Source organism: Myotis davidii, unplaced genomic scaffold, assembly GCF_000327345.1.
Source record: "Myotis davidii unplaced genomic scaffold, ASM32734v1 scaffold37, whole genome shotgun sequence".
Taxonomy (NCBI): Eukaryota; Metazoa; Chordata; class Mammalia; order Chiroptera; family Vespertilionidae; genus Myotis; species Myotis davidii.
In genome coordinates, this window is record NW_006289395.1 from 1,756,190 (window position 1) to 1,769,430 (window position 13,241).

Sequence of the window (13,241 nt, forward strand, 5' to 3'; positions counted from 1 at the left end):
AAGATTAGGCTCACCATGTGTGGTCAGGCCTAGCTGGTTTGTGTAGCATGAGTCCCATGAAGTGGTGGTATAGCTCAATGGTTAAGGGCATGGATTCTGCAGCCAGACCACCCAAGCTCAAATCCCACCTTATCCCCTAATGATGATATGACCTTGGGCTTGAAGTTAGAGAGGCCCCAGGGGCTAGGACACCTCTCAACCCAGGGGAGCCCTTGAGGTGATGCCACCAGATCTTGGGGCCCCTTGAGGTATTTTATTTTTTATATTTATTCTTTTAAAATATATTTTATTGATTTTCTATAGAGAGGAAGGGAGAGGGACAGAGAGCCAGAAACATCGATGAGAGAGAAACATCGATCAACTGCCTCCTGCACACTCCCCACTGGGGATGTGCCCGCAACCAAGGTACATGCCCTTGACTGGAATCGAACCTGGGACCCTTGAGTCCACAGGCCGACGCTCTATCCGCTGAGCCAAAACGGCCAGGGCCCCTTGAGGTATTTTAGAAACTGCTGGTCAAAGAGATGAAGCGACTGCCCAAGGTCACTCTGCTGCTGTCACTCGGGAGCTGATGGGACAGCCTCACCCCCTGGAAGACGTGCGGGCCCTACTGTGTCCTTTAATACTCATGACAGCCGCCACCGCCACTAACCAAAGGGGGCCCTGTGCTAAGGTGGGGTAGACCCAACCCCAGGTGAGCGGCTTGCTGAGTTCCCTGTCCATCCCACCCCCTGTACAAACCGCCATGGATGGGAGATACTTCAAGGTACAGCGATGGGAAGGCTCGGACACGCCCCCTTTCCTCCTGTTCACTGGTTTTCACCCTTCAGCATGCCCAACAAATCATCAGAGTCCCCAATGAATACACAGACCATGCATTTTGTGCAGTTATTGGTGATTTAAGTATTTTGACAACCATTGCCACTCCTTTATGACTTTATCAATGACCCACCACCACCCAGCATGGGGCATCCCTAAGCTAGGACTCAGGTATCCGGGCTCCCCACTCTCAGAGGTGCCCTCTCGCTGCCCTTATTCTAGGAAATGTAATGCAGACCATCATCAGAACCCTAAGTAAGGGCGAGTTAGGGTAACCAGACTCTTGAGTTTTGGGTCAAGAGTGTGAGTCCTAGCATTTTGCATTCGTTGCATAGAAATCAGAGGGGGTGGAAACCTTGGCCACGGCGCTTTCCCTCTCCTGGAAGTGCACCGGCCCTGTTCTGTGGCAGGTGACGGCCAGACAGCTGGGTGAACGTAGCCATGTTACCATTTTCTTTCCTGTGTGGGGCACCTTGGAATTAACAAAGGAAAAGACAGAAGAAAGAACTGATAACAGCTGGAGATAAAGTGTTTCCAAAATGTGGGCAATGGAAACGGAGATTTTTTTTTTTTAAAGAAAAGAAATGGAAGAAATGATGTAGGTTTTGGCCAGAAAGAGGGACAGAGTTTGGGGCTACATGTTGTTTAAGGAGCAGACCCAGGAGAACTTAAGTTCAGATGCACCAGAGGTGAGAGGGAGGGCATCCAGAGGCAACAGGATATCGGAGGTGGAGCACTGGGCCTGGAGTCAAAAGACTTGGTTTCTGATTCAGGCGATACCAGCAGCTCATTTTCGCGCTTTGAGGAAGCCCTTCCCCCTTCCCGAGCCTCAGTGTCCTCACGGCAAAACGGAGCTAATAATCCCCACCTTCCTCACAAGGTGCCCGTGAAGAGCAAATGAGCTAAGACAAAGATGACATACTTTCTTTTTAAGGTGCCATGGTAATTATTATTTATTATTATTTCTGTTATTTTAAAAATATTTTTTATTGATTGAGAGAGAGAGAGAGAAACATTGACGTGAGAGCAAAACATCAACCAGCTGCCTCCTGCCTGCCCCCTGCTGGATGAAGCCCGCAACCCAGGCATGTGCCCCAACTGGGAATCATGGAAATGGCGATCTCTTGCTACACGGGATGACGCCCAACCGACAGAGCCACAGCTGCCAGGACTTGTTATTATTATGAACATGATGTCGCTGGTAGAAATGAAGTGGAGAAAGGTTGGAAAGAGGAGCTCTAGTTGCTAGTAGGCCATCCAGGAGGACTGGAAAGATGGTGGAGACGTCATGGGAAGAAATTGAAGGTAGAAGGAATGCTGCACAAAGCACCCATTTATCTCATCTTAGACAAGATGTCCAAACCTCGGCCACCTTGGAGAGCTAGAACTCCCCGAGTACGTGTAGCAGGGCTGAGGCTCCGGCACTTGGTCATCGGTATTTGTGGAGGCTGATGGAGTCCTGGGCTCCATGCTGGGAATGTGGAGGTCAGCCCGAAGATGTTTTCAGTAGCAGGTTTTATTACCATTTTTCCACTCTCGTGTTCCCATTCCCAGGCAGCGGTTAAGCTCTCCTTGTCCACGCTGAGTACTGTTGGTTCGTTAGCCTTCCCTCCTCTCCCTCCCTCCTGTTTTACTTTGAACCCTTTCTATGGGTATATAGAAACTGACTCAGGAGTCTGGGGTACATCTGGCTGGAAAGACATCACATCTAGGGATGCTCCCAGCGGCTTCTATGGTATCCCCAACAACCCCCCATCACACATGTCAGCCTTCGGTCCTGGGGGAGGAGACCCACTGCAGGAACCAGGCCTGAGATGGCAAGGCAGTAGGAGCTGGACTCTTCTGTGTAGCCAGGAGCCGAGGTCCTGCTGACCGGGTCCCCTGTGCAGACCTCTGCCGCCATGCTGTGGAGAGGAGCCCTGCTCAGGGACGGTGGGTTGTTAATCTTGGAGGAGGCAGGTACCCAGGGGCGAGCTGTGGTGGCTTGTGCTCCACCTCCTCCAGCCTGGCTGCCCCTTCAGTGTCTGAAACACTTCTGAGCTGTGGCCTTCTTCCTAGTCCTCCTAAGAACGTGTCTTGCATAATGAGGTGAGCTGGGAGCGTATCGTCTCTCCCCTCCCCTCTGCATTGAAGCTTCAAGGGTAAGCTATGTTTCTTTTTTCTTGAACACCATCCCCTTCCCCTGACATGCCTTCTAGCTGCTTCTGGCCCCTGCAGGAGGGGTGGTCCCCCGGGCAGCCATGTACCTAGATCTCCACGGACGTCCCTGAAGCATGAGACCACATGGGCCTCTTTCCCCTTTGAAGGTCTCTTCAACTTGTCTTCATGAGCAGGTTCCTCCCCACATTTCTGCCCCAGGCCTTGTCTCACTTCCTTCGTGGCCCTCCTCCTCCAGCTCCTGAAATGTGGGTGTCTTCCGAGGGGAGCCCTGCCTTCTAGAGTTCTCATCCCAATGACTTCCTTTATTCTTAGAGGTAAGATGTAAATGAGTCCGAGTTGTCCACCTACTATGTTCTAGTCTTTTTGGAAATATCAAATGCTCTGATCTCAAACTTAGAACCTATCTGAGATCTCATTCACAAGCCAAAATGTATTCCTCCGTCGTCTTCTCTGTGTAGGCCGAGGAGAAACCCCAGGAAACCCCATCTTGGTCTTCTTTGATTTCTCAACCAATCCACCAGTCCTGTTGATTATCCCTTTGTCATGACCCATCTTCACCTGTTCCTTCCATTCTCATTGCCAACACCCATGTTCCCTTCCCCTGCAGACATGACTACCCTCCCAACTAGTCTAACCTGCCCCCCTTCTTGCCAAACCCCACCTGTCCCGCAGGTTCACGCTCACTGTTATAATAGCACCTCCTCCGTCCTGACACGTCACCGGGGCAGCAGACCTGCTGGCACAGAGAGGATTCGAAGCTCAGGCCTGCCTTTCGCAACAGTCTTCCTCCTTTGAGGAGAAGATGGATGACAGGCGGTAACGTTATGAATCGCAGGAAGCTGGGGTGTGTGCGGAGTGGGAGAGCCACAGGGGAAGCCGTTTAATGTCCCACGGTGGAAGGCAGGAGTTGGCTGCATAATCAAATAAGTCAGATAAACATTTAAATATTTGATTTTAACTTAAGACATGTAACTGTGCATCCATTTGCCAAGCTTTTGATGTAGGGCCAAGACGTTTTCTTTGAGTTGGGTCTGCTGGTTAGGTTCTGTGTTCTTTCTTGTGCATAAACCTTGCCCACAACACATCGTCTCCAGTCTCCAGTTTCATGAAAGGGCAGCAGGTCCTCGGAGAAGCTTGTGAAGTTATCTGAGTTCAGAATCTTCTATTTTATTTTTTTTTATAAGTTCTTTCCAATCTTTTCCAGATATCCTCTCACATCTCGGTTGACAGCACTTCTCTGTAAATGTAGGGACTCGCTTTGGTTGCCTTTCCAGTTTAGTTTTGTAGAAACAACAGCGCTTCTCACGCTGATTTCAGTGAGTGGGGAACCCACACCACTGCCCGGTGAGAGCAGCCGCGCTGAGATGCAGGGCAGAGAGCCCGCAGCCGTGGGCAGCACTCACTTTGCTGTGGACAGGGGTCTGAGAGGAGAAAGTGTAAATTATGTCGGCAGGTGCAGCGAGTAGAGACTGGTCAGGAGAGGTTTTGTTTTCTAAGCTTGGATGACAGAATCAACTGGGCTAACTTAATCAGATGGACAGTGTGGGGATACATCTAAAGTCTTTGCCACAGGTCTAAAGCACGAATGGCACTGTTACAGTGTGATGGATAAACATGTTATCAGAGAGACCTAAGGATTTCAGTCGAAAGGAAAACGTATGAGTCCACGATGCAGTGTGGCTGCCAAAGGAAGCTAATGGAATCTTCCATCACTGATCATCTCCCCGGCATTCGTTCCGCCCCTTGTCTGTGTACAGCCCAGTGGCCTGGGGAGGATTGTCTGTGATTTGTAGAATCCAATCAGGACGGCTCCATCTTCTTTGCCACGTGATTGATGAACACGCAGCACTTCCCTGGCTACAGAGATTGGTCCAGGAATAGACGTATCACCCAGTTTGGTCCAAAGAGGCGTAAGAAGACACTGGCCAGAGGCTGCCGTAATGAAGTCGCTATAACTCTTCTGGAGAAGATTCTGGAAACCAGCCCTCTCTCTGTTGCCTTGGATGGCATGTGGATGCAAAGCCTGGGACTGCTGCATCCCTTTTGCCACCATGAGGAACACCCACCCTAGGAAGATGCTAATACCACACAGGCCCAGAGGACGGGTAGGAGATGCCGTCTCGATGACATTTTGAATGAAACCAGTTCTACCTCCAGACCTTTCCGTTACCCAATCCAGGAAATTCTCTTAAGCCATTTTGCCCTGAGTTTTCCATGACTTGGCACAGAGAGAGCCTTCGTTGCCACAGAGAAGAGAACCCCCGCTTCCTCCGGGGGAGGCCCACTGCTTGGCACCCTGCGTTTGCCCGCCTAGGAACTGCAGAGTGGCTGACAAAGACCTGCAAGGCCCAGGAAAAGGGACGTGGAATCAGATTTTAAAAGCATGTGCAGTGGGGGGTGATGGCTCATGTGATGTATAGATTCATAACCGCACTCCTCTAAATGGAAAGCTCAGCGCATACATTTTTAAAAGGATGCGGTTCTGCAGAAACGTGGAATGGTTCATTTTTCAGGAGCACGTGGACTGCATGCTGTAAGATACGCTCGCAGCCTCCACGAACATGCTGGGAATAGCAAGAGAACATTTTCACAAAGGCGCACGGGATGATTTGAATAAGAAGAAGCTGTTTTGTCTAGTCATTCTGTGGGAGGGAAACCCAGATCCCAAATTGTCATCATTCCAGGGTAGAAATAGCCACCAGAGTGTTGTTTTCACAAGAGGCTGTCTCAGGGTGGCCCTCGAGGGAGATTCCCATCTGGGGAGCAACGTCCCCTGAGAGCTGGCTGCTCTTTCTGGCCTCCCTGCGAGCGTAGGTGGCAGGAGACCTCCGGACGCGCCGCCGCCCGGCCCACAGCCTCGCTGGGCTGCTTCAGCTCTCGTCCTCCTCGCGGCAGCCTTAACGCTTCCTTCTGATGCCTCGAGTAGCAGGAGGGAAGCCGGCACCTTCTCTCCGTGCACCACGGCGCTACAGAAACAAACAAAAGAAAGGAGCGGTGTGACTTGGGCAGGGACCTGGTGAGCTGTGGGCTGTTTCCGTAACACAGAAACCTCCAAACACACAGGCTCAAGCAAAGTGGATGTTTATTACTCTGTCCCTTACTAGCGCGGAGGTAGGGGCTGAGCCTGGTGAGCGGGCAGCTCTGCTTCATGATGTCATCCAGGACAGGACCCAGCCTCTGCCTTGGTACTCTCACCCTCGGGGTTGAGGCCTGCGTTCATTCCAGCCCGCCAGAAAGTGGAGAGAGGAATCTCGTTGGAAGCGGTGTGGAAGTGGCATGTGTCATTTCCACTCATTGGCATTGCCTCCAACTTGTTATGACCACATCTAGCTGTAAGGTACCCTGAGAAGTATGGCCGCAAGCTGGGCGGCCGTGGGCCTCCGTAACTAAAAGGGACAGAATGGGGACAGTTAGCCCCTCTGCCATAAAGCCTCAGTTCCTGCATCGATAGAATGAGGGCCATAGGATCACGAACAGCCTCTCCAGCCCTTGCCTTACGCCCTCTAAGCCTCAGTACCTTCATCTGTGAAATGGAAATAACAAAAGTGCTGACCTCAAGACTCACTGGAAAGGACTTTGCCAGCAGCGACACGTAGGTGGGTCCGCACTCAAGTGGGAGCTGCCATCATGGCTGTCTCAGTCAGCCATCAACACGCAGGCTTTGTGTTCAGGGTGCGGGAGCTCAGCAGTGAACACACCAGGCTAAAGCCCTGTCCTCGGGGATCTCACATTCTAGTGGTGGTGGTGAGGGCTCTTTGCAAGAGTCTTCCAGGTGGTTGCATGCAGTTAGCATGTAAGGAGCACCTTCTGCGTGCCTGGCACGGTGCGAAGCTCTTTGTGTGCATCGTCTCATTTAATTCTCACCATGACCCTGTGAAGTCGAATTATTATTCTCCTTTTAGAAGCGAGAAAAATGAGGCTCATCGAGTTTAAGCAGCTTAAGGTCACACAGCGAGTGTGTCAAGATTCAAGCGCAGGCTGCCTGTTCTGGCGCCTGACTGTGCCCACCACACTGGGCAGAGGAATGGGCGTGGGCCAGGGGCGCTGGGGCCAGGAGCATTCCAGGGAGAGGAAGTCACAGGCCCAGGGCCTAGGGGTGCAGATTGCTGGGGGGCAGGTGAGGACCCCGGAGGCTCTGTGTGGCTGGAGTGCCTCAGGCGAGGGCAGTGGGACGGGGCCCAGCCCACACGCCCCAGCTGGCCATGCTCACGTTGGGACTGTAGCTGATGAAAGTACGAGGAAGATGTCAAGGAGTTTTGAACAGAATGGGGGCTCATTTGGATTTGTGCTGAAGAAGGATCACGTTGATTGCAAAGGAGATAATGGAGCTGAGGGGGAGACTGAGGCAGGGAGACAGCAGCTGGGGGGAGGTCTGGAGTCGACTGCTTCCCCACATTGAAGTCCGGGGGCTGGAAGAGAAGGTGACCCTCTGCGCATGCACTTAGTCATCCTCAAGTTCCCTCGGGGTGCTCGTCCCACCAACCCCGAGGGGCTCAGTCAAGCTGGGAGCACAGTTCACCCCTCTTCCTCAGGGCAGCGGCCCCCCTCTTGTTCAGGGCCCTGGGCCTGTGCCCGATTTGCCCAGCAGTTTAAAAATGAGTTCATGAAACTGATGAAGAAAGCGATCCCGCTCTGCCTTTTATGTTTCTTTAAAGCCAGACTGGTGCTCCCTGAAGTCAACCCTTTTGAGGACTGTGACCTTGTAGAGCACGAAAGGGAGGTTTACATCTGGGTGTGTCCCCAAGTGCCCCTGCGCTGTGGCCACCTGACCCTTCAACCTGGTCCCCAGTCCAGGGAGGGTGCGGTGCCTCTGAGCCACTCCTCTCAAGGCTAAGGGTCTGGCCCAGGAAGGTCAAGGTCGAAGAGTCCCTCAGTCCCAGGGTAATAAAGACGGCTCTTGGGCCTCCTGCCCCTCGGAGCTTATAATCTAAGAACCAAGAGGCTGAAAGAAGCCACTTTGTCCCAGGCTCCCAGCTCCTGTCCCTCCTCCCCTGAGGCTGCAGCATGACTTGGTGACTTTCCTGGGGAATGGGGCTGCCGTGCCCAGAGCGGAGGGCTGCACCGCCGGGCCAGGTGAGTGAGCCAGAACCCAGCTCCACCAAGCTGGCGCCCGTGGTGAACAGGTGGCCCCGGTGGGGGCAGGCAGGAGGCAGGAGGCAAGGAGAACAGCAGAAGGTCATGCTGCGAGGGTCCAGGTGGGCATCCATCTGCAGATCGGCCTCAAGGGTGCTGTCGCCACCTGTTCTGTGACTGGCAGTTTCCCGTTGTCCTGCTCTGGGAGATCTGGGGGGATCCCTTGTGAGGGGGGGTCAGGGGTTTATCACCAGTTCACGGGGCAGTGTGGGGCCAACCCTTCCCCTCTCTGGGCCTCAGTCTCCTTTTTAGGAAACAAGGGGTTGGCCTTAGACGTCATCTGAGGTCCCTCCAGGTCCCTGGAGCTCCTCCCACCCCAGTGACTGACACTAAATAGGGGTCCCAGACAGATGGGAGGCCAGGCTCCAGGTCCGACTACACCACTCCCAGGTGGGACGGGCATTTGGGGACTGAGACCTCGGGCAGACCCGGAAGCCTGGGTCTCATTCAGATGTCGCAGATGCAGGGTTTTTCTGCTTCAGTGATATCGCTTGGGTTTGTAGACAGGTTGGCAGCTTGGCTGAGCCGTGGTAACTCTTTCCGCGCCGGCTGGCAGCGAGCATAGAGGACCGCAGGGTTGAAAGTCTGCTCTCCTTCCAGATCTAGAGTGTGAATGATTTCAGATCCAGAGAAACAGCCTCTCTCGGCTTCCTCTGGCCACCCATCATGAAGGCCTCTCTCGCACCTGTTCACCCCGCAAAGCGTGATGTGTCCGATCTATTTAAATGGCTGGGTTGACTGATTAATTTCTCTCTCGCCCGATGCCTGGGCCTTGGGTGGCTGCCATCGGGACGGAGGTGATGGATGTGGGGCTGGTCCTCCCGGCGCAGGGGGAGGCTCGTCTCCACAATGGAGAACTGAGCAAACCGGGCGCAAGAAGCCCGATTGGCGCTCTCTTTATTATTAAACGAGCGCACACACTTTGCTCGCTCTCCAGTTTTTCCTTTTTATGCCCGATAAACACACCGGAGCTGCCCTGGAAGGCAGTAATTTCCTATTGAGAACGCGCACCTTCGTGAAAGTTTTGCCTAAGCCTTGCTGATGCTCCCGCCTCCAGGTCCCTGGCAGGTGTCTTGCTGTTGGTCAAACTGAGCATGAATTTCCCCTTCTGAGCACCCCTGCTCTGCCACCGCCCCTACCCACAGAGGGCCCTGAGCCTGGGCGCCCTCAGCCACTCTGGGACCTTCTCCCCCCCGCCCCCCAACACCGCAGCGCTGGAGACGGGGCTGTGTTCACAGCTGCAGCTGCTCGCGTGTGATCGTCTTTTTCCAGGCCGGGGTTTCATCTCCTTTTATAACCTGGCTCTGGCCACCAGCCTCTGCACTTTCTGGCGACCACTTGTTAGAGTGGCTAAACAGATTTTTTTTAAAACACTAACAAAACTATCTGGACGCAGCAGCATAGTTACTAAGCAAAATGAATAGGGTTCCATTTCGTACCCAGAAATCCCAAAGCCCATGTGTCCGCCCATCCTTTCAAGGTCCAGCAGGGAGATGGCATTTGAGGACACGGGGGAGCGGCGAGGCCACAGCGCAGGCTCTGGGCTGCGAGCAGAGACTGGCGTTAGCACCTGCTTCCTCCCAGCGTCAGGCATTGATTCATCTTTTGGTGGGAACCAGGGGCCAGTGCCCGACTGGCTGTTGATTTTTCTCTTTCCCCAGCAACTTTCCCAAGGGCTCATCCTGCGACACTGAGGAAGAAAGTCACTCAGTGTCTCTGGCCATTCACGAGCTGAGAGATGGACACATGGGTGCTGGTGTGTGAAACCGGATGGTGCGGGGCAGCGGCTCTCGCTGACTCGCTGCGGCCGACTTCTTGCTGCCTGCCTTCTCCGGCCATGTCTGCTTGGGGACAGAAACCAGGCCAAGTGCCGGGGAACATTTAGCTTTTTGTGGTGAGGAGGAGAGAATTAGAAAGTCAAATGCTCTTATGGACTGGCAGCCAAGAGAAGGGGGCAGGGAGGCTTGGCCGCAGTCGCAGGGCTTGTCCATCCTGAGGCTGCGGCAGGAGGGAGGGGGCGGCCAGGGGCCGGCCGAGGCCCTGCTGCCACCACCATACTCTCTGGTCCCGAGGCCAGTGGGGTGGAGCCAACCAAAGGGAGATGGGTTGAAAAAGTGCCAGCTTGCGAAGGGCACTGGATGCCAGGCAGAGAAGTCGGCAGTGCCTAGCGAAGGCCGCTGGAGTGCTGGTTATGCCACTTTCTGCACTAACACCTCCTCGGTGTGGCCTTATCTGAGAGCAAGCTGTGATCCCTAAGTGACTTCTGGAGGACTGAAGCTCGTCCCCCAAACTTTAAAAATTGACCTACTTGGTGTGTCAAGCTCTTAAAAAAAATTGTGGTAAAATACTGATAACATAAAACTTACCATCGTAACCATTTTTAAGTGCACTGTTCAGCGGCGTTAAGTATATTTACATTATTATTGTGCAACCATCACCACCATCTATTTCCAGAACTTTCTTCATCACAGCTGAACCTTCGTTTGTTTCCAAGAAACACTAACTCCCCGTTCCCCTGCCCCAGCCCTGGCAACCACCATCCTACTTCCATCTCTATGAACTTGACCATTCTAGGTACCTCCTATAAGTGGAATCATACAGTATCTGTTCTGTTGTGATTGGCTTAGTTTACTTTACATAATGTCCCCACAGTTCATCCATGTTGTAGCATGTGTCAGACTTTTCTTTGTTTTAAAGACTAATTAACTTCCTGTTTTATATGCATAGATCACGTTTTGTTTATCTCTCTGTTGATGGGCATTTGGGTTGCTCCCACCTCTTGGCAATTATGAATAGTGTTGCTATGAATATGGGTGTTCTCAAGCTATCTTTTACAAATAACTATTGAAAAGTGTTTTTTCTATGTCAGAAGTGTATTCATTTAAAAACATTTTAAAAATGTAGGCAAGCATGGCCAGCGTGGCTCAGTGGTTGAGTGTTGGCCTATGAACCAGGAGGTCACGGTTCGATTCCCAGTCAGGGCACATGCCTGAGTTGTGGGTTCAGTCCCCAGTGTGGGGCGTGAAGGAGGCAGCCAATCAATTTTCTCTCTCATTGTTGTTTTCTGTCTCTCTCTCCCTCTCCCTTCCTCTCTGAAATCAGTAAAAATATATTAATTAATAAATAAATAATGTAAGCAAGTTAACATCAAAATTGCAAATAAACTAGAACAGCCATCATTGAGAACCGCCTGAAGACTAGCTGAACAGAAGTCCTGTAACTAAGAACATACAGAAGAAGCCACAGCAAGACTAGTAGAAAGGGCGGAGATGCAGAAGGGGCTGGTTCCACATCCATGTGTGGTGGTTAAAAATTGGGAGGGAGATCTCAGATGTGGAGGTCCCCCTGAGGAGCTAGGGATCTCAGTCCCACCCTGGCCCTCCACCCCAGGGTTCCAGTGCCAGGAAGAGAAGTCTCCATAACTTCCGGCTGTGAAAACCAGTGGAGATTGTGGCTGAGTACGATGAGGGCTTCTGGAGCTCCAGGTGTTTCTCTTTAAGGGCTCGCTGCGTATGAACTTACTCTGACTCGCTCGCTCTGAGCTCCAGCGCTGGGGCAGCAGCTTGAAAGGTCCAGGGACATATGGGGAGAAACTGAATTGTCTTAGCATCAGGACAAGGGCAGGAACTGAATTGTCTGGCATCAGGATGAGGGCAGGAACTGAATTGTCTGGCATCAGGACGAGGGCTGGAGAGGCAGCTTTCTCCAGGGAGAAGTGCTGGCAGAAGCCATTGTTCCTTTGCTGAGCCCTCCCACTGCAGATGCAGGTGGTGCCATATCTGAGTCTCTACAACCTGGCTAACACCATTGCCTCCCACTGCCCCCTTCCTCCCCTACTCTGTATTCCCTGAGACCCTGCCTCACACAACTTGCAGGCCCACCCAAGCCCCTTCCAGTGGCGTTTCCATACAAACGGCCTGTCTTCACTCATGCAGCGGATTTCCCTAAAAGCTCTCAGAGGCCCACATACCCCCAACAAGCAGCATCTGGCCTCAGCATGCCCTGCACTTCTTTGCTAAATAGCCCCAAGCCCTGCACTAGGGGCAGCTGGCTTCCATGCGTAGCTTGGGCTCTCCCAAGGGGCACTTCCAAGTCCAGCACAAGTGACAGCCATCTGCAGATCGCTCTGTAGCTCATGCTAGGTGGCTGTGGGCAGGGCACAGGCAGCGGCTGACCTTGTCCTGTACCTCCCTGGAGGCCCAGAGCCAGCACACTGAGTGAGTGCACAGCTTCAGACCACATTGGAGTACCACCAACCACCTCCACTAGTGACACGCTCAAGGGGCAGACTTGGTAGGCACCAGAGCCTTCTGAAGTGAGTGAGTACTGTTGAAGCGAGTCCTGCACAACAGCTCCTCCCCTTGTATTTGCAGCTGGTCCTCACAGTGGATTAGCCGAGGGAGGGGGGAGGTTATCTCTCTAATTGACTTGCCAACAGCAATCAAGGTTCAGCTACAACAGGAGGGTGCAGACATCCCACACGAGGGCACACCTGGAGCACCCCGCTTGGGTGACTGACTGGGGAGGCTGTGCCACTGTGCCCCATAGGACATTTACTTTATAAGGACCCTCAACCAAGGTTGAGAGACGTAACAGCTCTACCCAATACATAGAAACAAACATGGTGGGGGCAGGGGAGGCGCAGCCAAAATGAAAAGACAGAGAAAAACATGTCCCAAATGAAATAGGACAAAGCTCCAGAAAAACAACTAAATGAAATGGAGACCGTTAAAAAAGCTGGCTATAAGGATGCTCAATAAACATCGGGGAAGAACACTAAGGGTGGTGAACACACCATAAAATACACAGATGATGTACTATACAAATGTACGGAAATCTGCATAATTTTATTAACCAATGTCACCCCAATACATTCAATAGGAAATAAAATAAAAATTTTAGGAGCTTATTTAAGGAGTGCCAAACTCGGAAGTGGTTAGGAGTTTTCCAAGGACAAGAGCTCAGGGAAAGACGTCTATAGAAAAAAGGCAGTAGCAAAGCAAGGAAAAAAGAACATAGGGGAAGAACAGATCAACTTGGCAAGAACTTAGGGAGATAGGAAACATGAAAATGGAGATAGAAAACATAAAAAAGGGCCAGTCAGAAATGAAGAATACAATAACTGAATG